At 38.0% G+C, this 27,088-nt stretch overlaps 1 long non-coding RNA gene and 4 pseudogenes across 4 annotated transcripts; 3 read left to right on the plus strand and 2 right to left on the minus strand.

Annotated features, from left to right (window-relative positions):
* Positions 1-2,475: 2,475 nt before the first annotated feature.
* LOC148916731 (uncharacterized) lies at positions 2,476-4,741 on the minus strand. The gene is made up of 2 exons (XR_016126904.1): positions 3,745-4,741; positions 2,476-2,876 (listed from the first exon to the last, which is right to left on the minus strand). It is a non-coding gene; the product is annotated as an uncharacterized LOC148916731 (long non-coding RNA).
* A 4,232-nt stretch (positions 4,742-8,973) lies between these two features.
* LOC103330860 (dynamin-related protein 4C pseudogene) lies at positions 8,974-11,452 on the plus strand (annotated as a pseudogene). The gene has a single exon (XR_016126903.1). The product of XR_016126903.1 is annotated as a dynamin-related protein 4C pseudogene (transcript).
* Positions 11,453-14,183: 2,731 nt separating this feature from the next.
* Positions 14,184-16,486, minus strand: LOC103342842 (dynamin-related protein 4C pseudogene; annotated as a pseudogene). Its single transcript, XR_016127484.1, has one exon. The product of XR_016127484.1 is annotated as a dynamin-related protein 4C pseudogene (transcript).
* Positions 16,487-18,560: 2,074 nt separating this feature from the next.
* Positions 18,561-20,157, plus strand: LOC148916732 (dynamin-related protein 4C pseudogene; annotated as a pseudogene).
* A 4,103-nt stretch (positions 20,158-24,260) lies between these two features.
* Positions 24,261-26,691, plus strand: LOC103342844 (dynamin-related protein 4C pseudogene; annotated as a pseudogene). The gene has a single exon (XR_016126905.1). The product of XR_016126905.1 is annotated as a dynamin-related protein 4C pseudogene (transcript).
* The last annotated feature ends 397 nt before the right edge of the window (positions 26,692-27,088 follow it).

The following is a 27,088-nucleotide window of genomic DNA, read 5'->3' on the forward strand; positions in this document are numbered from 1 at the left end:
GACTGAGGGTACCATAACGTCGTAAAGAGAATCCCTAAACTCATAACTTACAAGTTTTTGGTAACAATTTACAAGGTTTTGCTTCTCAATTATAAAGTTAGGGTTCACCCAATCCATAATGTTGTAAATCATATGTTTACTAGGATATGTATCCATATTACAAGGAATTGGTAATGGTGGACCCTAGCTTGTAAAATGGGTCATTATTCTAGTAAACAATGCTTTACAAGATTAAGGACTGATGGCACCATAACATCGTAAAGAGAATCCATAAACTCGTAACTTTCAAGTTTTTGATAACAATTTATAAGGTTTTGCTCCTGGATTACAACATTAGGGTTCACCCAATCCATAATATTGTAAATCACATGTTTACTAGGATATGAATCCACATTATAAGGATTGGTAATGGTGGACCTTAGCAATGTAAAATGGGTCCTTATTCTAGCAAACAATTTTGTTAAAAGTTTAAGGACCAAGGGTACCATAACATCGTAAAAGTGTGTTCCTTATTGTTGTAAAAACAAGGATTTACAGCATTAATGACTCATTTTACAGTATTTGGGACATGAGAGTTCCATAACATTATAAAGTTTATCTCTAATCTTGTAAAAACAAGGGTTTACAACATTAAAGACTCATTTTACAGTGCTTGGGACATGAGCATTCCATAATATTGTAAAGCATATCCTTGATCTTGTAGGTTACGAGATTTGGGTTCCAATTTATGAGATTTCACATGGTGATTACAAGATAAGGTTCACTTTAATCCATAATAATGTAATGGCCTAATTTACAACGAGAAGGATCTCAATTACAATATTAAGATAATGTTGAACCTTGAAAAAGTAAAATTGTTCCTTATTCTTGTAAAAACAAGTGTTTACAACATTAAAGACTTATGTTACACTATTTTGGAAATGAAGATTCCATAAACTTGTAAATTGTATCCATAATCTCATAGATTGCAAGATTTTGGTTCTCATTTACGAGATTTCGCATCTTTATTATAATTTACAACGTTGAGGTTTACTCTAATACATAATGTTTCAATAGCCTAATTTACCTTTCGCATAGGTCGTTTGGCAATTTCCAATTAGGCATTCAGTTTTCACAAATTGGAATGACAATTAAGTGGTGCATGTTCATCAATTACAAACTTGACGTGCTTGAGCGAAAGCAAAATATGCAACTTGATGTGAATCACGATGGCATGCTTATTAATCTAGCAATGGCATAATACTTAACATGTGAAAATATAATGCTTCGTAACTTCATTTATGTGTCGATCCGTATTTTCATTCAAATACTTGTCAATATAAAGCATGAATTATTATTTTTTAATTTTTTGGTCATGATAACAACAATACAAAGCATCGATTTGTAAAACTTGTGTGTATTGCATTTACAAATGGAACTACTTTGTTTGTCAAATGCATGACTGGAATGCAAATGGAACTGCTTTGTTTGTCAATTGCACCACTAGAATGCAAATGACACTACCTGTTTGTCAATTGCATTGACAAATCACATATTGTATTTACATTCTCAAAATTGAAAAGGGTGTCAATAACATAACAATATGCATCACTAATCTCAAAATACAACTCTACGGTACAATTGCAAACTGTAAATGCAATTTACGTGCTTATCTCGATGTCTAGTTTTTTTTTTGTTAACAATAAAAAAGGGAGTATACTAGTACTCCAAATGTCACAACCGACACAAAGAAGACCATATTTGTAGTTTCCGCTGCTTCCCTTAATGTGCTCAATTGACTTGCATCTCATATTTGTCAAATATCCAGCACTATCTTTTGGTACATTGATCAATGAACTGCAAACTTTGAGATGATTTTAAGCCTCCTACATATTCCCAACCAAAAGAAATTAAGAAATACTTTAAATAACATATACATATGAGATTAAAACTGACACTAAATTATAAAACTGTTTAGCAGCTTCTATTTGTTTTAGAAAAGGATGTGACCGGCCATATGATCTAAGAGATGATGTGAGTGAAAAGCTAGAGGAGTAATGAAGAAGAGTTGAGAAGTTTTTATTTTAAATTTTAAAGAAGAAGATTTGTGAAGATAGTAAAGACATAAAATGAGTGTCTTTAAGTACTGCTCTATCGGATTTTTTTGAAGCACTGTTGTATCATATTTTCAGACACACAATTTACACAGAGTTTGCTTAAGCAAGTAGCCTAAAAGAAAAAAAAACTAAACAAAGCTAAAATAAAAGAGCAGAAAAGGTGAGTGTTATACTACTTCCAGATATGATATTCTTTATCGAAGAGCAGCATTACCCAAAATTCTATGGTGAACATTGCATTGCCATAAAAAAAAAAACCTAATATAGCATAAGACTACATCTATCTAGAACAGGGCAAACTTTGTGGCAGGTAATTGTATATTTTTTATTTCATCCAATTGCCATACAACAACCAAGTAATTGCATATGTGAAATCCAATTGTGCAAACTTTAATTGTAATTGGATTAATGAAACATCCAATTGCCAGATAGTTACAGGTAATTGCATATGTGAAATACAATTGCGCAAACTTGAAATGCAATTGGATATGTGCCTTGTGAGATAAATGGTCAGTGACATTGACATGTAGCACGGGATCATATGAGTTTTGGTTCTTGTGTACATATCGCCTCAAGGCAAACAAAGGGTGATCCGCATGGGTTTTGTGGTATATTGTGGAACTTTCCCCCTGCTCAGTGGTTACAATAGAACGGTTGTTTTTTATCCTTTGCCGCCTTGTTTGGCGTCACCCAAGTAGTTACAACTTTGCCTTCTCAGCATTTCTGGGAAGTTGACTTCTTGGTCGAGGGCTTCTTCCCCATACTTCACAAGTGAAACGCCTGAGAAAAGTACGAAACCGGTAAAGAAAAAATAATAAGAATCATACCAAAAACTATAGAAAATAGAACCCAATATAAATCAAATTTGACATGACAGAGAATGCAAAATCTTATAGGCCATAGTTGCAAAATCCTTTTTTAAGATCTTTAACATAACAGAGAATGCAACCAATAACCGAGATTGAAAGAAATCTGTAATTTTTCGACCAATACATGAATGAATATTATTTATCCATAATTGCCTCTCTCTTGAATCCTTGGCAAATGGCGCTTTCATGTTCAATTATAACAGTAACTGATAAGCATATATTGAAGCCATTTGTACGTAAAAACTTAGAACTAGGGCCATAAGGCCATATATATTCTTTGGGGGGGAGGAGGGGGGAGGGGAAGATAACTTGGTCTTGTCTAGTGCATAAGACTTTATATTTCTACTTCATTTATGAATAACTATGATCTTTCATCCACTGTAATGAGAGGCTTAACTGCCACTATGCATAGCCGTAGAAACCAAAAGAGGCAGCTCTTTCATCAAAAGAAAATCCGTATTGAACATCACAATGCTATTTCTAGAAATGATAGGACTATAATCGATAAGAATACAACTCAACAAAATATGAACCCACCAGTGTATTGCACACTCGTGAATATGAATTCAGGATGGAAAAGATAATTGAAAAAAGAATTCATAAAACAAGAACAAACTCCACTTTCAACTAAAAATCCAGAAAACAATTTCAGAAAATATGCCCTCATTTATATAGAAATTAAAAAAAAAAAATTACAAAAAAGATAATAATTTGCCCAAATAAATTAACCCATAATCAAAAATTGTAGAACATAATACTAATAGAACGAGAATTGTTACCTATAGAGTGGTGGAAGAGAAGATGAGGGAGAGGATGGAGAGAGAGCATGAGACAGAGCTAGCCAGTGAAGAGATAGAGCGAGGTATTGAGAGAAAGAGCCAGCCGCCAAGAGAGAAGAGGAAGAGCAGGTGAACAATTTCGTACCCAGATGGTGGCTGGAAACCACCGTTCTCAGCTCTGCAAAACTTGACGTCGGCTGTTCTCTCTCTCTTCCCTTCCTTTCTTCTATTCTTGAACAATCAAACCTTCATCTTAACAAGCCCAACTGAAGAAGAGAGAGCAACCATGGAAAAAAGACTGATCTTGCCAAGAAGAAGAGAGACACGAGTCGTGCCAAGAAGACGAAGAGATAGAAGTAGCAGGAGACCCTTCTTTCTTTTCAGATTTCTCTCTTTTTCTTTTGTTTTTACATGGAGCAACCCATTTAACTGGTCACTCACTATCAATGGTGTAGATTACCCCACATCTCACAACAGCTCATCCAATGGCCCATATAATTGGAGCATCCATACACATGGCGCATGGTAGGATTTTCGTTTCTTACATATAGGATAGGACATCCATGTCCTAATCAATTACACAAAACAAATCAAACAGATCATAAGGCCTTCCCCAACCCATTTGGGGCTAAACCCAAATTTCCCTCTTCCAAAAAGTAACTATTTGGGTTTTGCCCGGACTCAAACTGTTTTTTCTCCCAATGCTCCGGACTCAAATTTTAAGTCCGCAACTTTATTATATTGTTCAAGAATGGTTTAAATTTGACCTAAAAAAATTGAAATTTCACAAATATAATTTTAATCCAAAAGAAAACACACAACATAAAAAAAACACACAAGATATAATTGAAACACAAAAGGAGGATTGAAACAATTGTCAACCTCATTCACCATCTCCAAAGCTCCTCCAAAGGTGATCAATCAAATCATGTCGGAGACCTTGATGCACATGTGGAGATCGAACTCTATTATGACGAATCATGTAATCAAAGAGAGTCTGCCTATCTTGGTGGTACTCATATGTAATGCTTGGCTCCAGCTCATATTGTCTTGTTCTGGCCCTCATGGATTGTTGTGGACACGCATCCTCATCATTAGATTTCTCTTCAATATATTCGTACTCATCCTCCACAATCATGTTATGCAAAATTATACACGTCATCATGATTGAGTGGAGGTTATCCTTGCACCACATAAGTGTAGGGCCCCAAACAATAGCCCATCGAGCCTGTAGTATTACAAATGCTCTTTTAACATCCTTCCTGTACGCTTCTTGCATTTGTGCAACAAACCTCTTCTTTGGGTTATCAAGAGAAGAGATGGCCTTCAGCAAAGTAGCCCAACGGGGTAGATCCCATCTACCAAATAGTAGCTGTGGAAGCAAAATATCTCACCCTAGGTTAAATAATTAGGCCAATCCCATTTGGGAATTATTTGACCTAATTGGGAGTTACCTAAATTAATTGGGAGGTTATTTAATTTAAATGGGATGTATTTGATTCTTTCCATAATTAGGGATTTGATTTAAATCAAATCCCTAATTGCACCAACCTCGCCAAATCAGGGAAGAATAATCCCTTCATATCTATGGAATTATTCTTCTGAAACCTTAGCCTTTGAGCCACCTATAAATAGATGACTATGCATAACGGTTGAGGTACGTCTAAATTCCTACTGAAACTCTGCAGAAATTATCCCTCACAAACCCTAGCCGCCATACTCTTTCTTTCTCTCATACAAGGCTCCGGCCACCACATATGGCTCCGGCCACCCGGTTTTCCTACAAACACCCAACCTAACTTAGGCATCGGAGGGCCTTTGGCCAACACACCCCTGGTGTGGTCCTTTTACTATGATTTGTTTTGCAGGGAGAAAGAGAAGCGAAGAAGACGAAGGTATCTTAGGCGAATATTCTTATGGGACGAAAATCGTTCCCACAGTAGCCTTAATGGTGTTGATTTCCATTGACAATATATTCAACATGAGGAGCCACTCCATGTACCACATCATCAAACAATGGAGAACGAGCTAAAATGTTGATATAATTGTTGGATCCAGTGGCTCCAAAAAAGGCATGCCATATCCATGTGTCATACGAGGCCACGACCTCTAGCATAACAGTGAGGGGTTTTTTTTGTGACCGGTAAACTGGCCTTGTGCAATAGCCTACAAAGGTCAGCTGGATTTAGAGACATAAGGTACCATTGTCCGTACATGGCTTCAACAACACAACAAAACTTACAGAGTAATTCAAGAGCTGTGATTTCACCCAATCTACAGTACTCGTCTATCGCATCAGCCGAGCATCCCCATGCGAGCATACGAAAGCCAGCGGTTAACTTTTGCTCAAGGGATACCCTTGTCGACCGAGCCCATCTTTTTTTATGGCAAAAGTATGGCTCACAGTTGACAACATCATTAAAGATGCGGTAAAACAACCCTTTCCGCATTCAGAACCACCTACGAAAGTTCGTAGTATTAAAATGTGGCCTTTCAACGAAGTAGTCGGACATGAGATTGCGATGACGATCTTCCCTCTCACGATTCTTGTACTCACGACTGACTATCGACCCACCATGTTTGGTGGCTTCATTCTTTAGTGAAGTATGGTGGAGAATGGCTTGTCTCACTCTCTGATGTTCTTCCTCATCATCTGAATCATCATCAAACATAAAGGAAAAGATGGCATTGCCACGGTTATCCATTGAAAGCTTGAAATGATATGAAAAGTATGAGAATGAAGAAGATGACATACTTGAAATAATATGAAAAGTATGAGAATGAAAGGAGATTGATGAAATTGACAAAGGAAAAATAAATTAAGAAATAGAAAAAATGTTTTTGGTAGATTAATTGAGAAATGGGTGAGTATTTATAGAGTTTGGAGTGAGTTTTGGAGTTGGATCTAATTTAGATTAATTTAAAATATTATTTTGACCGTTAGATTTAAATTTTAGCCGTTGGATCTTTTTTTTTTTTACTTTTAAAATAACTTAGATTTAATCTAGATTGTTGATTTAAGTTACTATTAGAATTTTAAAAAAAATGAAATTTAAATTGTTGCTGTTGGATTCCAAAAATGGAGGGGCTAAAATTTCAAAATACATGGAGGGGCTAAATTTCAAAAATTATATGGTATTGATCTGTAGTAAATTATATGGTTTAAAGTCCCAGAAGGACAATTAATTGACATGTATGTATTGATCTGTGCATGCCTATAGCAAAATCACTAAAATTTAAAAAATTTCACTAGAATTTTAAAAAAATTTAAATTTAAATTGTTGCTGTTGAAATTTTGAAATTGTTGCTATTATTAAATGTCGACAATATCATTGGCCAAAAATGGAAAGAGGCAATTCCATTATGGATGAGAATGAACGTGAAAGAACAAACCCATAGCACGAACCCCAAAAGATGTTAACACTGAAGGTTATACATGGGTTTTCGGAATAAAGAGGAATATACTCACTTTATATGACACAATTTTTCTGGTAGAAACAATGAATATTGAGGTTCTCCATATTTATAGATGCAATTGTGCCTTCTTATCAGTGGCGGAGCTAGGATTCTTAGTATGGAGGGGCTAAAATTTCAAAATCACTTCTACTAGGTTTTTAATCTTCAACTGGGAGGGCCATCACTAATCTAATTGCAGTTTTTGTATTACTATATCATATATTTTATAATATATTACAAGAGATTAATAATTAAGTGGGGGGGCCAGGGCCATGCCAGGCATGGCTGTAGCTCCGCCACTACTTCTTATTGTACATTTACGGAGACCAACATGTTATCTTTAAGGGTTATGCATATCGCTAGAAGCGATTCCCTAAAGGTGTACAAGCAGGACAAATAGCTGGATATAAAGCTATATAATGTGTTATAAAGTGTAATCCCTTAAATAAAATCCCTGAAGGATTGTAATTGCATGAAGCAAGTCTCTAAAGGACATGTGCTTGGAGCACAAATTTTGTACTCAATATTAATATGTATATATTGCCGCAATGAGTGCATTAATTATGATATGGTTGCAATACATTACAACTCCTGAAGAGTTGATAATTAATTAAAACTCCTGAAAAGTTGATAATTAATTAAAACTCTTGAAAAGTTCAAGAAATATTTGTCTCGGCCCGAAGATCGAGCATTATACCAACAAGATTCTTGCTTATACTAAGAAAGTATTGAAGCATTTTTATGTGGATTAAACGTTAGGCACTTAAATGAATTTTTGGAAATATACTAGACCAGACATTGTATTTTCCAGATAGAGCTCAGCTCCATCACAACTACTTTGGGATGATGTGAGACATATTTGATACCATCTCCGCATAAAATAATATACAAGCATATTCTTTTCAAGTGAACTTACAAATAGCCCAGGTTTTTGTTTGATTCGCGAACTCTGAGATTTATATAGAGATAGCTCATTGGAAGTATATTTATTTACTCAACTAAGTAATTTTTTATGGTAACATCCTCCACTCACTCCGAAAGATTTTTCCTCCAGAAAGTTAGTCATGAAGATTTCAGGGGGAGATATTCATCATGGGGAGAATCTAGAAGTATGTTACACTAATTTCTGTACTATTCTTCTTTCAACCAGTTTCCTACTTCACTAGGCATTCTTCTAGCAAGACTTAATTAAGCAACCAACATGTTACTAGTGGTATCCAAGGGGGAGTGTTGTAAAGTTATTGAAGACCAAGCCCACATGTTGGAAAGAAGCATCATGATGCCTCCCTTTTCTTTGCCTATAAATAGGCATCCTTACTACTTGCAAAGACACACAGAAAACCAACGGAGAAGAGAACTTAGGAAGAAAGAAGAGAAGGAAGAAAGAAGGGAAGTGAAAGGAGAGAAAAAGAGAGAAGAGAGAAATTCTCCAAGAGAGAAAAATCAGTGAGTCACAAATATTGTAAACATTGAAGTTGTAGCCCTATTATTTTACATAGTGGAAAGGTTACTACTGCTGCTCTCCGAGGATGTAGACATGGTCGAACCTCATTAAAATATTGTGCCTTATTTACTTTAAGTGCAACTTAATATTCTCGCATATTCCAGTTCATTTTACAACAAGACTATATATTTCGTTTAGTGGAAAAATTATTGTACTGTCTAGTTTTGGTCTTAATCAACTGAGTGCGTCGTACAACACTATACCTTTTACTAAAGAATACTTTTTTGTTTGGTTCTTTAAACAAAAAAAAAATTGATTGAATTATATGTTTCTTGAAACGTATTTATCATGATGTCATGTTCATGTCCTTGTGTCTTGCTCCTTTTTCTCCCTTGTTTTTCTATGATTTACCAGTCTTTCTCTGTTAGGCAGAGGTGAGGTTTGCCTTTACCTGCAAGAAACTAGCTACCTTCGTTGGAGATCAGAGGTCCCCTTCTTCTTTGTTTTTTTTTTGTCTTTCAATTATGTCTTACTCTCAGAAAATGGGAGGAAAGAGAACTCAAACTGATTCAGGAAGCAGATCGTCAAGCTCATCCATTTTACAAGATGATCAAGAAGGCTTTTCACCAACCTCATCAAACGCACTGGTACTTGTCCAAAACCCACCAATTGTCTCCTCCTACAATGAGAGAATCCGCCCCATGCTTGATGCCATTGACAAGCTCCGCAACCTCATGGTTATGGAGGAAGGCATACAGCTGCCCACCATTGTTGTTGTGGGAGACCAGTCATCTGGCAAATCCAGTGTTCTTGAGTCCCTCGCCGGCATCAGCCTTCCACGTGGATGGGGAATCTGCACAAGGGTTCCTCTCATAATGAGGCTTCAGCACCACTCTGATCCTGAACCAGAGCTTTCACTGGAGTACAATGGCAGAGTTGAGCACACTGATGAGGACAATATTTCTGAGGACATTGTGAATGCCACCAATCTGATTGCTGGGGACTGTAAGGGAATTTCAGACACCCCATTGACCTTGTTGGTGAAGAAGAATGGTGTGCCTGATTTGACCATGGTTGACCTCCCTGGAATCACTAGGGTTCCAGTTCGTGGCCAGCCTTTGAATATCGCTGATCAGATCAAAGATATGATCATGAAGTACATAAAACCAGATGAGAGCATCATTTTGAATGTTTTATCTGCTTCTACTGATTTTAGCACATGTGAGTCAATTAGTATGTCGCGGAGTGTGGACAAAACTGGTGAGAGGACTCTGGCTGTGGTTACAAAGGTTGATATGGCACCAGAGGGACTGCTGGAGAAGGTTACAGCTGATGATGTGCATATTGGTCTTGGCTATGTCTGCGTAAGGAACCGGATTCGAGATGAAGAGTATGAGGAGGCGAGGAGTATTGAGGATCGATTATTTGAAACTGATCCTTTTCTTTCGAAGATTGATAAGTCTATGGTTGGGATTCAGGTTTTGGCTGACAAGTTGGTCCAAATTCAAGCTGCTAGTATAGCTAGAAACTTGCCTGATATTGTAAAGAAGATCAATGACAAGCTGAATTCTTACCTTTCAGACCTCAACAAAATGCCGAAAAAGCTGTCATCTGTTGCTGAGGCCATGACTGCTGTTATGCAGATCATTGGAGCATCCAAAGAATCACTTAAGAAAATTCTTGTGAGGGGAGAATTTGATGAGTTCCCGGATGACAAACACATGCATTGCACGGCTAGGCTTGTTGAGATGCTCAATAAGTGCTCAGATCAGCTTCACGAGTGCAATGTGAGTGACCCCAAAAGTAATTTCTTAAAGGAGGAGATTGCAATTTTGGAGGAGGCAAAAGGTATAACCCTTCCCAATTTTGTTCCGCACAATGCTTTTCTTTTAGTCTTGCAGGGTAAAGTTAAGGGGATTTCGAGCATACCTATTGATTTTGTTGAGCAGGTTTGGAGTTATATTGAGGATGTGGTTTTGTCTGTGTTAATAAGAAATACAGAAAACTATTACCATGTTCAATTGTCTGCCAGAAGAGCAGGCCATAATCTTATTGAAAAGATGAAACAAAGGTCGATTAATTGGATGACGGAGATAGTGGAAATGGAGAAACTAACTGATTATACATGTAATCCGGAATATATATCCGAATGGCATAGGCTCATGACTGAACAAGAAACATTCATAAAAAAGGTCTTGCATGATTATCTGATACTTGGACCCAACGCTAAGATAAACATAAATGTAGAGGGAATTGGGATGGTTGAAGTTGGAGGTCTAAGGAAGTACCCACATGTCCTATTGTCTCAAGCTTTCGACTTGAAAATGCGGATGACTGCGTATTGGAATGTTGTGCTGAGAAGGTTGATTGATATCATGGCTTTGCATTTGCAGCTGAGTGTTTCAAACTTTGTGAATAAGGACATGGAGATTGAGATTATGAATGACCTACTGGGACCTAACCATGGTGGTGGGATTGAGAGGATGCTGGAGGAACCTCCATCAATTGCAGTGAAGCGCCAGAAGCTCATCAAGAGCATCAAAAAGCTCAAGGAGTCTAAAGAGGTTGTGTGTAAGATCATGGACGACAGGTTTACTCACACCGATTACCTTGTGTGATAGATAACTAAGGAGTCCAATTAAATTATGGTATGTTTCGTGTGAAAGAAGGCATTTTGCCAATGATGTGTGGTTGATCTGTTTGTACTTAATTATGGATCTGCATTTTGTTTATCATGTACCTGGTTGGTTGATGTTCTTGTGTGGATGATCTGTTTCTACTTAATTATAAGCACATTCTGTTTTTGTCTTTTGGGTTGCTAAACCTTACCAGGCTTGTTCCTGGAATAGGAGGAAATTTCTATCCTCTGTTCCTTCCTAGATCTCTTAATTCATGACACTGGGTGATGGTAGAAACACCTTCCTTTGTCATGATCACATTTGAACCCTTTTGGGAGCTTTTCTCTTTGAGTTGGGACCCTTGTTAGTCTTCCATTTGGTCAATGGGAATCTATTGGCATTGGCTTTTGCCAAGCTCAATGGGAATAATTAATCACATCCCGATGGAGCTCTGGCCTTCTAGGCACTTGTTCTTTAGAATGTTAGATTCAATTAAAATGGACATGGATACTAACCATTGTTTGGTGAGCTTAAAATATATCATGGAATGGATATGAGTATTGGACACTAATCCAGAATAAGAGCGGCTCCAGAACCCATCACCAGACATGGGTTTATAAAGAAGTCGTCATCTCTTTTTCAACACAAAGTCGTCTTCTCTGGTTTGCCCTATTTGTCGTATTTTATTTTCCTCCTTCTCCTCTCTCCTCTCTTCTATTCTCTCTCTGTCTCCTGTCTTTCTCCCTCCTCTCTCTCTGTTTTATTTGTCTCATACAAGCTTCAAATCTCTCTCTCTCTCTCTCTCTCTCTCTCTCTCTCTCTCTCTCTATATATATATATATATATACATAAACATATATAATCTCTCTCTCTCTCCCTAACTAAAAAAAGCTTCAGGTTTCTCTCTGAGCCTTTGTTTTTAATTTTATTGTTAAATATTTTTATATTTTGATGATTGTTGCCTTGCTCTTTTGGGTTAGATGCCGAATGATGTATTTTTTATTATATAATTTGTTTTATTGACCTCAGATTGGAAACTAATCATTGATATGAGTTTGAGTTTCTGGTTTATTTCTTGCAAAAGTTGGGGGCTTTTTCTTCAATTTGAGGCAAAAAAGTTAGGAATTTGCATCTGATTCTTGTTAAGAAAAAAAAAATAATAATAAAAAAATTTGAACTCAATCCTAGTCTGTTGTTTGGTACAAAATTGAATGGGGACTGGACTTCAAATCCAAGCCAGCCCAGTCTAATGTTTCAAAACCCATTCTAACCAGTTCAAGCCAGTTTACCAAACGGGGTCTGAGTTTCATCCTCTTTGGTTAGCCACCAATCGAAGGTAGGCTAGCCACTGTAGACAGACTTTATGCGTTCTTTGTAATTCTTTCCTTGAGTCTCATGAACATTTGTTCTTTGTATAGAGGCTCACTCTGTAATTTTTGTTGCACAAAATGGTTAAAATTTTTTTATTACAAAATACAAAAATTTAATTTGTAAAGAGACAAAATTCTGAAAATTTTATTTTTTTATTTTTATATATAAGTTTTTTGGTATTTAAATTGGCCGTTAACGTCACCTTGCCCAGGCAGTAGCCCAAGCAAGTCTTGCCTTCTGGCTTGCCCCAATTTCGTGGGCCAACTTCTTGCCAATGTAACTTTTCCTTTGTAGGGGTTATGTTTGGAGCTTAGGCCCTCCTTTTACCATGATAAAAGGGGATGGGTTGAAGTTCTCTAACACACCTGTAGAAGAAGAAGAAGACATGACCGACCAAACACAAGCAAGCCTTCTACTCTCAATAAACCAAAATGCCCGAAGTATTGAATAGGGTTTAGCCACAAAATTCTCTGAGCTATGACTTTTCTCAGTATCCAAACACACAATACCTACTTCATTTTCTCATAACTATATTCCTATATTCGTAGCTTCTAAGATTCCTACCTACGTACATTAAAGTGTCTCATTCGAAAAAAAGATCAAACAAACAAAAAGGAATAGCTGTAAATTATGATCTTTGTTTCACATTGTGCCCTTCAATTATTCTTTTATACAAGCGATGTTGGGCTTCAATTATTTGTTTGATCAACATGAGCTTTTGAGAAGTTCTTATTTGCCCTTTACCATCTTCTTTTGTCACAATTTCTATTAATTTAATCATGCACGTAACTTTTTTTTTAGTGACATTTTTGTTCATTCACCTCCACTTAATCCAAACCACAATAACAATATCCCTCTCTCTCTCTCTCTCTCTCTCTCTCTCTCTACTTCCTTTCTTTTTCTCTGGCCACAATCGCTACGCAGAAGGGCCATCTACATAAAATATGCATCCTCATCATTTCAACAAACGGACGAAATACAAGACGTACGAGGGAACATTGGAGCTTTCCAAAAGTTATGGAGGAATAAATACCAAAGCCAAAGTCGTAAGGTTAAACTGGAATATGGTTCTTTAATTTGGGAAAAAAGAAAAAGAAAAAAAGAAAAAGAATATGGCTCTGTACCAGAAAAAACGAAGAAGGAATTTGGTTCGAACACTACGATACTTTCCACTAAGAGCTTCCACAGTGAGAAGGTGTAAATTCAGGATTGTAAAGCCACTTTTATATCCCATTTACACATCTCCTGCAGATATAAATTACGTTTTTGCTCTAATGGGTGAGATGTAAATCTAAAAATGTAAATTTAATTTTCTTGTATTGACTCGTTTTTTAGTTAACTAAGGGCAGATATAGTGCTGACGACTACTCTACAAATGTTGTTGTCTCTATAGTTGCCACGTCTATTTTCTGACCTTATTTTTTTTTTTTGGTCAATAGTGATGAAGTTTCCATTAAGATGATGAAGGCATGTCATGAGTGGAAGCCGAGATACATCAAATGAAACCAGGAGTTCGTAGGCTAAAAGACATATCTAAAATCCCCGAGACATAAAAAGAAAAGCAAACAAACACATAGACTTCATAATTAAGTACAAACAGATCAGCAAATGACAGAATGCCTTGATTAACAAGAAACAGACCATAATTTAGCTAGACTCCTTAGCTATATCTATCACACAATAAGTTAATTGGCAAAAGTAACGATGCCATCCATGATCTTACACACAACCTCTTTAGACTCCTTGAGCTTTTTGATTCTCTTGATGAGCTTCTCACGCTTCACTGCAATTGATGGAGGTTCCTCCATCATCCTCTCAAACCCAACACCATTGTTAGGTCCCATTAACTCACTCACAATCTCCGTCTCCATGTCCTTGTCCACAAGGTTCGAAACACTCAGCTGCAAATGCAAAGCCATAGAATCAATCAACCTTTTCAGCACAACATTCCAATATGCAGTCATCCGCATTTTCAAGTCGAAAGCTTCAGACAATAGAGAATGTGGGTACTTCATTAGACCTCCAACTTCAACCATCCCGATTCCCTCTACATTTATTTTTATGTCAGTGTCAGGTCCAAGTCCCAGATCATGAGAATTACGAATTACCTTTGTGATGAATGTTTCTTGTTCAGTCATGAGCCTATGCCATTCGGATACATATTCTGGATTACATGTATAATCAGTCAGCTTCTCCATTTCCAAAATCTCCGTCATCCAATGAATGGACCTTTCTTTCATCCGTTGAATAAGATTTTGGCATGCTCTTCTGGCAGACAGTTGAAGCTGATAATATTTTTCTGTTTTTCTCATTAACACAGACAAAACCACATTCTCAATATAATTCCAAACCTGCTCAACAAACCCAAGAGGTATGCGTGTAATCCCCTTCACTTTTCCCCGCAAAATTTGAAGAAAAGCATTGCGCTGAACAAAATTGGGAAGGTTGATACCTTTCGCCTTTTCCAAAATCGCAATCTCCTCCACTAAGAAATTACTTTTGGAGTCACTCGCATTGCACTCGTGAAGTTGATATGAGCACTGATTGAGCATCTCAACCAGCCTAGCCGTGCAATGCATTTGGTCATCCGGGAACTCGTCAAATTCTCCCATCAAAAGAATCTTCTTAAGTGATTCTTTGGATGCTCCAATGATCTGCATAAAAACAGTCATGGCCTCAGCCACAGTTGACAGAGTTTTCGGCAATTTGTTGAGTTCTGAAAGGTAAGAATTGAGCTTGTCATCGATCTTCTTTACAATAACAGGCAAGTTTCTGGCTATGCTAACAGCTTGAATTTGGACCAACTTGTCAGCCAAAACCTGAATTCCAACCATAGACTTATCAATCTTTGAAAGAAGGGGATGAGTTTTAAATAATCGATCCGCAATAGCCCTCGCCTCCTCATACGTTTCATCTCGAATCCGGTTCCTTACGCAGACATAGCCAAGACCAATGTCCACATCATCAGCTGTAACCTTCTCCAGCAGTCCCTCTGGTGCCATGTCAACCTTTGTAACCACAGCCAGAGTCCTCTCACCAGTTTTGTCCACACTCCGCGACATACTAATTGACTCACATGTGCTAAAATCAGTAGAAGCAGATAAAACATTCAAAATGATGCTCTCATCTGGTTTTATATACTTCATGATCATATCTTTGATTTGATCATAGATATTCTCAGGCTGGCCATGAACTGGAACTCTAGTAATTCCAGGGAGGTCAACCATGGTCAAATCAGGCACACCATTCTTCTTCACCAACAAGGTCAATGGGGTGTCTGAAATTCCCTTTTTGTCCCCTGCAATCAGATTAGTGGCATTCACAATGTCTTCTGAAATGTTTTCCTCATCAGTCTGCTCAACTCTGCCATTGTACTCCAGTGAAAGCTCTGGTTTAGGATCAGAGTGGTGCTGAAGCCTCATTACGAGAGGAACCCTTGTGCAGATACCTTGTCCACGCGGCAGGCTGATGCCAGCGAGGGACTCAAGAACACTGGATTTGCCAGATGACTGGTCTCCCACAACAACAATGGTGGGCAGCTGGATGCCTTCCTCCATAACCATGAGGACGCGGAGCTTGTCAATGGCATCAAGCATAGGGCGAATTTTGTCGTTGTAGGATGAGACAATTGGCGCGTTGTTGAAAAGTAGCTGTGCTTTTGATGAGGAAAATGATAAGCCTTCTTGATCATCTTGTAAAATGGATGAGCTTGATGATCTGCTTCCTGAATCAGTTTGAGTTCTATTTCCTCCCATTTTCTGAGATATAATTGAAAGCAAATGGGAAGAGGAAGTCATGGACAAACCGAGAGAGGAGAAAAAATTGAAGGGGGTTGTTTTAGGCAAACTTGACCTCTGCCTAACAGAGAAATCATGGATAAATAGAGAAAAAAGATACATGAACATGACATGCACAATGTGAAAGATGCAGACATAGGAATCTTTTACCTTAATATGGGAATTTATGCTTTGGTTTTTGTTTTACATCGGAAGGGAACTTATGCTTTTGTACATCAAATAGTGGCCGAAAATGCATGAACCCCTCACTTCAATAATGCATGACAAGTTACAACACAAAATGGTGTCTACACTATCAAAAGTATCAGTGAAGTTCTCTTTAGTGTTCACACTATCACACGAATTTAAACGCAAGAATATAAGAGTGAAAACTTTTAGACCATCTCCAAAGGTAAAAGACTCAAACCCGAAATTTCACCTCCAGAAATACAACTTTTCATCTATACATAGGACTCAAACTGTTTTTTTTTTGGGGGGGAGAGGATGGCAGGCCTTGTTGTGGCTTCACCCCTGTGCAAGTGGGCAATAGTATTACTCCAGAATATGGACCGGTGTATCTACAGTAACGGCACGTGGAGTTTTATGTTATCTTCAACTCCCATGTGCCTTCAAATGTGAAGGCCTCAAAATAGTAGGAGTTCAAATTTGAGTGATTAGAAAAGATGTGATTGCTATGTCATGTGCAATATATTTTAAAATATATGATATAGCAATACAATTACTGCAATTAGATTACTGCTGGCCCTCTCAGAAAATGAAAAACCTACGTGTAAGTGATTTTGTAATTTTGGCCCCCTCCATGCTAAGAATCCTAGCTCCGCCACTGCACTTACATATTACATTTCGTGTTCTTAAGAAATCTACATATTATATTCAAGAATCAAGCTCAATCGCATAATAGTAAGAAAAGGAAAAGACTCAATATTTAGAGCACACTTGGAGCCCTAAGTGGTGTGCTCTCCAAGAGCATAGCATTTCAGGGCATGATCAAGCTGATCATCTAGTTTCATACAGGACTTGCACTCTTGCTTGTTTGAAGCCAAAAGAGAATTCTTATTAGGATAGGCACGATTCATATTTACATGGTTAAGAGCACAATAGAAAACGAGGGTGCATTTGTCGTTAACATCTTCATCCAAAAGGTCTTGCGTGACGCTGAGATAAACATAAATGTAAAGGGAATTGAGATGGTTGAAGTTGGAGGTCTAAGGAAGTACACACATGTCCTGTTGTTTCAAGCTTTCGACTTGAAAATGCGGATGACTGCGTATTGGAATATTGTGCTGAGAAGGTTGATTGATATCATGGGTTTGCATTTGCAGCTGAGTGTCTCAAACCTTGTGAACAAGGGCCTGGAGATGGAGATTATGAATGAGCTACTGGGACCTAACCGTGGTGGTGGGATTGAGAGGATGCTGGAGGAACCTCCATCAATGGCAGTGAAGCGCCAGAAGCTCAGCAAGAGCATCAAAAAGCTCAAGGAGTCTAAAGAGGTTGTGTGTAAGATCATGGACGACAGGTTTACTTACGCCGATTATCTTGTGTGATAGATAACTAAGGAGTCCAGTTAAATTATTGTATGGTTCGTGTGAAGGAAGGCATTTTGCCAATGATGTGTGGTTAATCTGTTTGTACTTAATTATGGATCTGCATTTTGTTTATCATGTACCCGGTTGGTTGATGTTCTTGTGTGGATGATCTGTTTCTACTTAATTATAAGCACATTCTGCTTTTGTCTTTTGGGTTGCTAAACCTTCCCAGGCTTGTTCCTGGAATAGGAGGAAATTTTTATCCTCTGTTCCTTCCTAGATCTCTAATTCACGACACTGGGGGTGATGGTAGAAACACCTTCCTTTGTCATGATCACAATTTGAACCCTTTTGGGGGCTTTTCTCTGAGTTGGGACCCTTGTTAGTCTTCCATTTGGTCAATGGGAATCTATTGGCATTTGCTTTTGCCAAGCTCAATGGGAATAATTAATCACTTCCCAATGGAGCTCTGGGCTTCTAGGCACTTGTTCTTTAGAATGTTATAGCCCTGTTTGATAGGCCGGATTGGATTAGGTAGATTCAATTGAAATGAACATGGATCCTAACCATTGTTTGGTGGGCTTAATTGTCTCATCCTACAATGACAAAGGTTATTACAGCTGATGATGTGGACATTGGTCGGCTATGTCTGTGTAAGGAACCGAATTCGCGATGAAATGTATGAGGAGGCGAGGGCTATTGCGGATTGATTATTTGAAACTGATCCTTTTCTTTCGAAGATTGATAAGTCTATGGTTGGAATTCAGGTTTTGGCTGACAAGTATCAATGACAAGCTGAATTCTTACCTTTCAGAGCTCAACAAAATGCCTAAAAAGCTGTTATCTGTTGCTGAGGCCATGACTGCTGTTATGCAGATCATTGGAACATCCAAAGAATCACTTAAGAAAATTCTTGTGACGGGAGAATTTGATGAGTTCCCGGATGGCAAACACATGCATTGCAAGGCCAGGCTTGTCGAGATGCTCCATAAGTGCTCAGATCAGCTTCACGAGTGCAATGTGAGTGACCCCAAAAGTGATTTCTTACTGGAGGAGATTGCGATTTTGGAGGAGGCAAAAGGTATCAACCTTCCTAATTTGTTCCGCGCAATGCTTTTCTTATAGTTTTGCAGGGTAAAGTTAATGGGATTTCGAGCATACCTATTGGGTTTGTTGAGCAGGTTTGGAGTTATATTGAGGATGTGGTTTTGTCTGTTTAACGAGAAATACAGAAAACTATTACCATGTTCAATTGTCTGCCAGAAGAGCAGGCCATAATCTTATTGAAAAAGATGAAAGAAAGGTCAATTAATTGGATGACGGAGATAGTGGAAATGGAGAAACTGACTGATTATACATGTAATCCGGAATATCTATCCGAATCGAATAGGCTCATGACTGAAAAAGAAACATTCATCAAAACGGTCTTGAATGATTATCTGATACCTGGACCTGACGGTACAAACATAAATGTAGAGGGAATTGGGATGGTTGAAGTTGGAGGTCTAAAGAAGTACCCACCTGTCCTATTGTCCCAAGCTTTCAACTTGAAAATGCGGATGACTGCGTATTGCAATAATATTATGGCTTTGCATTTGCAGCTGAGTGTTTCAAACCTTGTGAACAAGGACTTTGAGATGGAGATTATGAATGAGCTACTGGGACCAAACAATGGTGGTGGGATTGAGAGGATGCTGGAGGAACCTCCATCAATTGCAGTGAAGCGCCAGAAGCTCATGAAGAGCATCAAAAAGCTCAAGGAGTCTAAAGAAGTTGTGTGTAAGATCATGGACGACATGTTTAATTACGCCGAATACCTCGTGTGATAGATAACTAAGGAGTCCAGTTAAATTATGGTATGTTTCGTGTGAAAGAAGGCATTTAACCGACTGGGTTTGCGTGTCATGGTAATTTTGAGGTTTTTCTTGTTCTTTTGAAGGATCTTGCCTGATTGGGCTTATATGCGTTCACATGATCACAGCTTCATATTTGTCATCATTATGCAAGTGTTCATATATACTCTTCGGAATGAGAATGCAAAGGTTTGAGACTTTATATTGGCATGATTTGTGTTATTTATATGCAAGGGTCCCAAAACTATAATGAACTGAAAGTGCAATAGGTTGATTTTATGGAAGTGCTTTTGTAATATGGAAAGGCAAAATAAATAAATAAACGCTCTTTTAAGAATTTTTTTTTATGTGATTCTTCCCCTTCCAATCTAAAACAAAATTCCCCAGACACAAAGACAGCCAACTCTCAGCTTGTGGAGTTTACCCTTCTGCCACCCAAAGTAAAACTAGATTTCCTTCTTTGAACTCGTAGCCTTTCAGAAAAACTGAACAATAAGGAAAGTGCCTTCTCTTCTGAACAAGTCGATGAACTCCCTCCCATGAAGCAATCTCACCACGCAGCGCCTGGACGAAAGCAGAGAGAAAAGCCTCTCCAACCATTTGTTTTCTGTTCTTTGCAAATACCTTAAGTGTGATTGAAACTGTGAAACTTTTAAGATTTGTTGCCTAATAAAGCGATTTTCAGAATGTCCTATGGCTACCAAATTACTAGATCTGAATTTGATGTGGTAGACATCGGACGAATGTGCTGTGTTATTTCCTCTTCTAAGAGGGTCACTAACTGAAGATTGCATATAGAACAACAATGACTGTACCTGCTCATAAAAATGCTTGACATGTAGACAATTACGGACTCTGGATATTTTTAACATTTCAAGAGAAAACTATCATGCAGAGACATGGTCCAAACAGGGAAACGTATGGAAATTAGGGGGAGTGAGTTTGCAGGAATTTACAACAAATTAGCATATCACCAATGGTTTCCTCACTGCTATACCACATATAAGAAATCCAATCATTTTCATGGAAGGTTTTGTTGATGATTAGCTTTGAGATATGGGGAAAAAGGACAACATAGCAGCCAACGAGGTGGTGTTCAATGTGATGCAAGGCACCGCAAAGTAAATATAGGACAAGTTGGAACAAATGTGCAAGTCAATGTCCCTTAGAGCAGTTCCAGCGGGCAATAATTTGCCCGGGCAAGGGGGCCTAGGCCCAAAAAGTGTTTCCAGCGGGCAAATGCAGCCAGAGCAGTTGGTGGGCTCCACAAGTCTGGACTGGCCCAAAGGCAAGAACAGCATGGGCTGTTGCCGGGGTTTGCTGATGTCAGCAATGACGTCATCAACAAAAATAAAAAAATGAAAATAAAAAAAACTTAAAATTTCAGATTTAAAAAAAAATAATAATACTTGGTCATATTCTTCACTTCCCACATCAAAACTCTATACAAATTCCTCTCCTCATATCTCATGTGAATAGTGGTTTCCCTTGAGTTTCCTAGCAATGGATAGAAACACCACAAACCTTTTGCAAGAGCTGTCACTATTCACGTGAATAGTAACAGTCATTGTCTTATCTTTGCCTTTTGCCATGATAAATGGGTGGAAGTGCTCTTAAGAGTGCGCTCCTTCATATTGAGCACCTAAACACCTTTAATTGGTGTGTTGCGGACTTGCAACGAATGCATGTGATGTATCATCTAGACAATAAGGCTCTCTTGTTGTGGAGATCCTTACCGTTGTCATATAACTCACGTCAACAAAGAATTCATCACGTAACACGTTGGATCAAGCAAGAGCCAAAATAAGAGGCTCAACTTCAGATAATATGGGCACTTGCAAAAAAGAGCTTGAATAATAGGCTCAACATAAGATAATGTGGGCACTTGCAGCTGGCCATTTTGTGTTGTCATGTATTATGAAGTGACCTGGTTCGTATTCAGTATTTGATGTCCAAAAGCATAAGTGTACTGTCTCAAGTCCTTTTGAAGTCCAAGTGACCTGGTGCTATATGATGAACCCTCTATTGCAATTGCAATAGATGGTTTCAGCTTCTCTCCATTTGGTAAAGTACTTAACCATATGCAATTGCAATAGAGGTTTGGTTTGAATTGGTTTCAGTCCTGTTTCCAGTTTTTCCGATTTTGGACCGGATTATTATTATTTTTTTAAATACAAATTCCGACTAAAATTTTATTTTTTAGGCTTGAAAATTTACAAATGATCAAATTTCATGCAAAGAGAGATATTGGGCCTAAAAAAGAATGATGTTTTGAAGTTGGATTTTGGGAAATATTAGTTATAAGATTAAAAGGTAGTATTGGATTTAAATAATTTTGTAAAAAAAAATAATATATATACACACACAACCGGTCTAGTACGATTTGGTAAGGTGTGAAACCAAAATTGAAACCAGTTTGAACTGGTCCGGTCCAGTTTATTGAGTTTTTCGTCAACTGATTTGTTTTCCGATTTTTTCCATCCGGTCCGGCTAGGTGTTCCGATTTTTCAGTCTCGATGCCCACCCATAGATATAACTATTGATCTGAAGCTATTGAACTGTACCATTGCAAGAAAAGTTGTAGTTCAATTTAATCGATGTCAAAATAGTTCAATAAATTAAACTATTGCGTTGAACTATTGAACAACCATTGTGGATGCTTAGGAGCTTGGGAATGTGTTTCAAATTGCATACCTATGTTTGGTAAGTGCACTCTTGGGAATGCAATTATGAACTCATAGATAAGGACTTCCCATGTAGGGGCGGAGTTCATGCCCTCGACTCACCATAGGAAACTTTTTCCCCTCACTTGAGAAAGCATTTAATACTATTTTTTTAGACTAACTTACTCATGTTATTATTTTTAAATACCACTTTTTACACCCTTAAAAAAACTCTTCATATATTAACCTTTAATAATTAAAAAAAATCAAGGGTAATGTTGGAAACTTAATAACTTTTCATTCATAATACTGCACTAACCAAACATGGGAATGGGAAATAGTTGCATTTCCTAGTCCTCATTTCCCACTGTTCCCAAATGTGGGAATGAACATCCTCCATTCTCATCTTGTGGGATTAAATATGGGAAATTTATTTCTAAGAAGTTCAATGGCGAACCACACATGCCAAAGGTGACTGTACCTTTTGGATTTTGCTTTTGTTTGCCTTCGGCTTATTCATACTCATTCGCAAAATAATATCATTTTTTTCACCATTAAACTTAGATGGGCAAGACCAACATGGCCCGTTTATTAAATAAGTTGACTTTATACAGGCTGGACCGGCCCAACATGGCCCATTTAACACCTCTAATTAAACACCTATAGAAACTCATGATATACTTTTGTAACAATTTCTATTAATTTAATCACACACACGTGACATAGCTTTCTTTTGAGAGACTTTTTTTGTTCGTTCCTCCCCTAAACTCAAACCCTATTCGCACTCTTCCCTCCTTTCCTTTTCTCTGGTCACAATGCCTAGTCATTTCAAACAAAGACGAGATAGACGATAGGGGAACATTGGAACTTTCAAAAAGTTTTGGAAGAATAAGAACCAAACCGAAAGTCGAGCATGAGGAGGATTGTCAACTTTTTATTTTACTTTTTTCCAATAAAACAAATCCGTGTGGTACGAAGCTATGACGCTTTCCACTGACAAAGGGCTGACGACTAGTCAAACAAATGCTGTTGTGGATAGGTGCCGAAATTATTTTCTTACATATAGGATAAGACATCCATGTCCAACAGAATCAATTACACAAAACAAATCAAACAGATCATAACACTACTAGAAAACCATAGTATAAGCTACAAGGTTGGTTGTTGCCAATATAATTATAGGCCCCAGATAATCTATAGCTTATAAGTCCGTTTTCTAGTAGTGTAAATAATTACTTGGCCAGTTTATCCATGCGTATTGTTCATTATGTTTAGGTACATGATTATTACTTTTATGCAATAATTGGTGATGAATTTATTGTATCAGGTAGTTTTACAAGTGGATCAATCAGTGATGACATTAGCGTAAGTATTTGAACATTCTAATTGCTCATAGCGGTAGGAACATATGCTACTTAATTAATCCGACGACCAAATCATTATATGTTGATTGGCTCGCCTAATTCTCGCGGATTTTGTCTAACTCTATTTTTGGTTTTTGTAAATATCTAACTCTTTTATTATTTTTGATGGTTTAATTACACCAATAATTCATGTGGAGAAATTCATATGACGACAAAAAGATATATCTAAAACTCATTTGACAAATGAAGACTAATTAGAAAAATTATTGTACTGTCTGGTTTTGGTCTTAATCAACTGAGTGCGCCGTACAACACTTTAACTTTTACTACAGAATGCTTTTTTGTTTGGTTCCGTAAACGGTAAAAAAGAAGATTGAATTATAATTTATATGTTTCTGAAACGTATTTATCACGATGTCATGTTCATGTCCTTGTGTCTTGCTCCTTCTCACCCCCTCTGTTTTTATATGATTTACCAGTCTTTCTCTGTTAGGCAGAGGTGAGGTTTGCTTTTCCCTACAACAAACTAGCAACCTTCGTTGGAGAGCAGAGGACGCCTTCTTCTTTGTTTTTTTGTCTTTCAATTATAACTGAGTCTCAGAAAATGGGAGAAATAAAGAGAACTGAAACTGATTCAGGAAGCAGATCGTCAATCTTATCCATTTTACAAGACGATCAAGAAGGCTTTTCACCAACCTCATCAAACGCACTGGTACTTGTCCAAAACGCACCAATTATCTCCTCCTACAATGAGAGAATCCGCCCCATGCTTGATGCCATTGACAAGCTCCGGGACCTCATGGTTATGGATGAAGGCATCCAGCTGCCCACCATTGTTGTTGTGGGAGACCAGTCATCTGGCAAATCCAGTGTTCTTGAGTCCCTCGCCGGCATCAGCCTCCCGCGTGGACAAGGCATCTGCACAAGGGTTCCTCTCGTAATGAGGCTTCAGCACCACTCTGATCCTGAACCAGAGCTTTCACTGCAGTACAATGACAGAGTTGAGCACACTGACGAGGACAATATTTCTGAGGACATTGTGAATGCCACCAATCTGATTGCTGGGGACAGTAAAGGAATTTCAGACACCCCATTGACCTTGTTGGTGAAGAAGAATGGTGTGCCTGATTTGACCATGGTTGACCTCCCTGGAATCACTAGGGTTCCAGTTCGCGGCCAGCCTGAGAATATCTACGATCAAATCAAAGATATTATCATGAAGTATATAAAGCCCGAAGAGAGCATCATTTTGAATGTGTTATCTGCTTCTGCTGATTTTAGCACATGTGAGTCAATTAGTATGTCACGGAGTGTGGATAAAACTGGTGAGAGGACTCTGGCTGTGGTTACAAAGGTTGATATGGCACCAGAGGGACTGCTGGAGAAGGTTACAGCTGATGATGTGCATATTGGTCTTGGCTATGTCTGTGTAAGGAACCGGATTCGAGATGAAACGTATGAGGAGGCGAGGGCTATTGCGGATCGGTTATTTGAAACTGATCCTTTTCTTTCGAAGATTGATAAGTCTATGGTTGGAATTCAGGTTTTGGCTGACAAGTTGGTACAAATTCAAGCTGCTAGCATAGCTAGAAACTTGCCTGATATTGTAAAGAAGATCAATGACAAGCTGAATTCTTACCTTTCAGAGGTCAACAAAATGCCGAAAAAGCTGTCATCTGTTGCTGAGGCCATGACTGCTGTTACGCAGATCATGGGAACATCCAAAGAATCACTTAAGAAAATTCTTGTGAGGGGAGAATTTGATGAGTTCCCGGATGACAAACACATGCATTGCACGGCTAGGCTTGTTGAGATGCTCAATAAGTGCTCAGATCAGCTTCACGAGTGCAATGAGAGTGAAAACAAAAGTAATTTCTTACTGGAGGAGATTGCGATTTTGGAGGAGGCCAAAGGTATCAACCTTCCCAATTTTGTTCCTCGCAATGCTTTTCTTATAGTTTTGCAGCGTAAAGTTAAGGGGATTTCGAGCATACCTATTGAGTTTGTTGAGCAGGTTTGGAGTTATATTGAGGATGTGGTTTTGTCTGTGTTAACGAGTAATACAGAAAACTATTACCATGTTCAATTGTCTGCCAGAAGAGCAGGCCATAATCTTATTGAAAAGAAGAAAGAAAGATCAATTAATTGGATGACGGAGATAGTGGAAATGGAGAAAATAACTGATTATACATGTAATCCGGAATATCTATCCGAATGGCATAGGCTCATGACTGAACAAGAAACATTCATCCAAAAGGTCTTGCGTGACGCTGAGATAAACATAAATGTAAAGGGAATTGGGATGGTTGAAGTTGGAGGTCTAAGGAAGTACACACATATCCTGTTGTCTCAAGCTTTCGACTTGAAAATGCGGATGACTGCGTATTGGAATATTGTGCTGAGAAGGTTGATTGATATCATGGGTTTGCATTTGCAGCTGAGTGTTTCAAACCTTGTGAACAAGGACCTGGAGATGGAGATTATGAATGAGCTACTGGGACCTAACCATGGTGGTGGGATTGAGAGGATGCTGGAGGAACCTTCATCAATGGCAGTGAAGCGCCAGAAGCTCATCAAGAGCATCAAAAAGCTGAAGGAGTCTAAAGAGGTTGTGTGTAAGATCATCGACAACAGGTTTACTTACGCCGATTACCTTGTGTGATAGATAACTAAGGAGTCCAGTTAAATTATGGTATGTTCCGTGTGAAAGAAGGCATTTTGCCAATGATGTGTGGTTGATCTGTTTGTACTTAATTATGGATTTGCATTTTGTTTATCATGTACCTGGTTGGTTGATGTTCTTGTGTGGATGATCTGTTTCTACTTAATTATAAGCACATTCTGTTTTTGTCTTTTGGGTTGCTAAACCTTACCAGGCTTGTGCCTGGAACAGGAGGAAATTTCTATCCTCTGTTCCTTCCTAGATCTCTTAATTCATGACACTGTGGGTGATGGTAGAAACACCTTCGTTTGTCATGATCACATTTGAACCCTTTTGGGAGCTTTTCTTTTTGAGCTGGGACCCTTGTTAGTCTTCCATTTCGTCAATGGGAATCTATTGGCATTTGCTTTTGCCAAGCTCAATGGGAATAATTAATCACTTCCCAATGGACCTCTGGCCTTCTAGGCACTTGTTCTTTAGAATGCTATAGACCTTGTTTGATCGGATTGGATTAGATAGATTCAATTAAAATGAACATGGATTCTAACCATTGTTTGGTGAGCTTAAAATATATCATGGACTGGATA

This window comes from Prunus mume, linkage group LG5 (assembly GCF_029339155.1).
Source record: "Prunus mume cultivar Tortuosa linkage group LG5, ASM2933915v1, whole genome shotgun sequence".
NCBI classification, from domain to species: Eukaryota; Viridiplantae; Streptophyta; class Magnoliopsida; order Rosales; family Rosaceae; genus Prunus; species Prunus mume.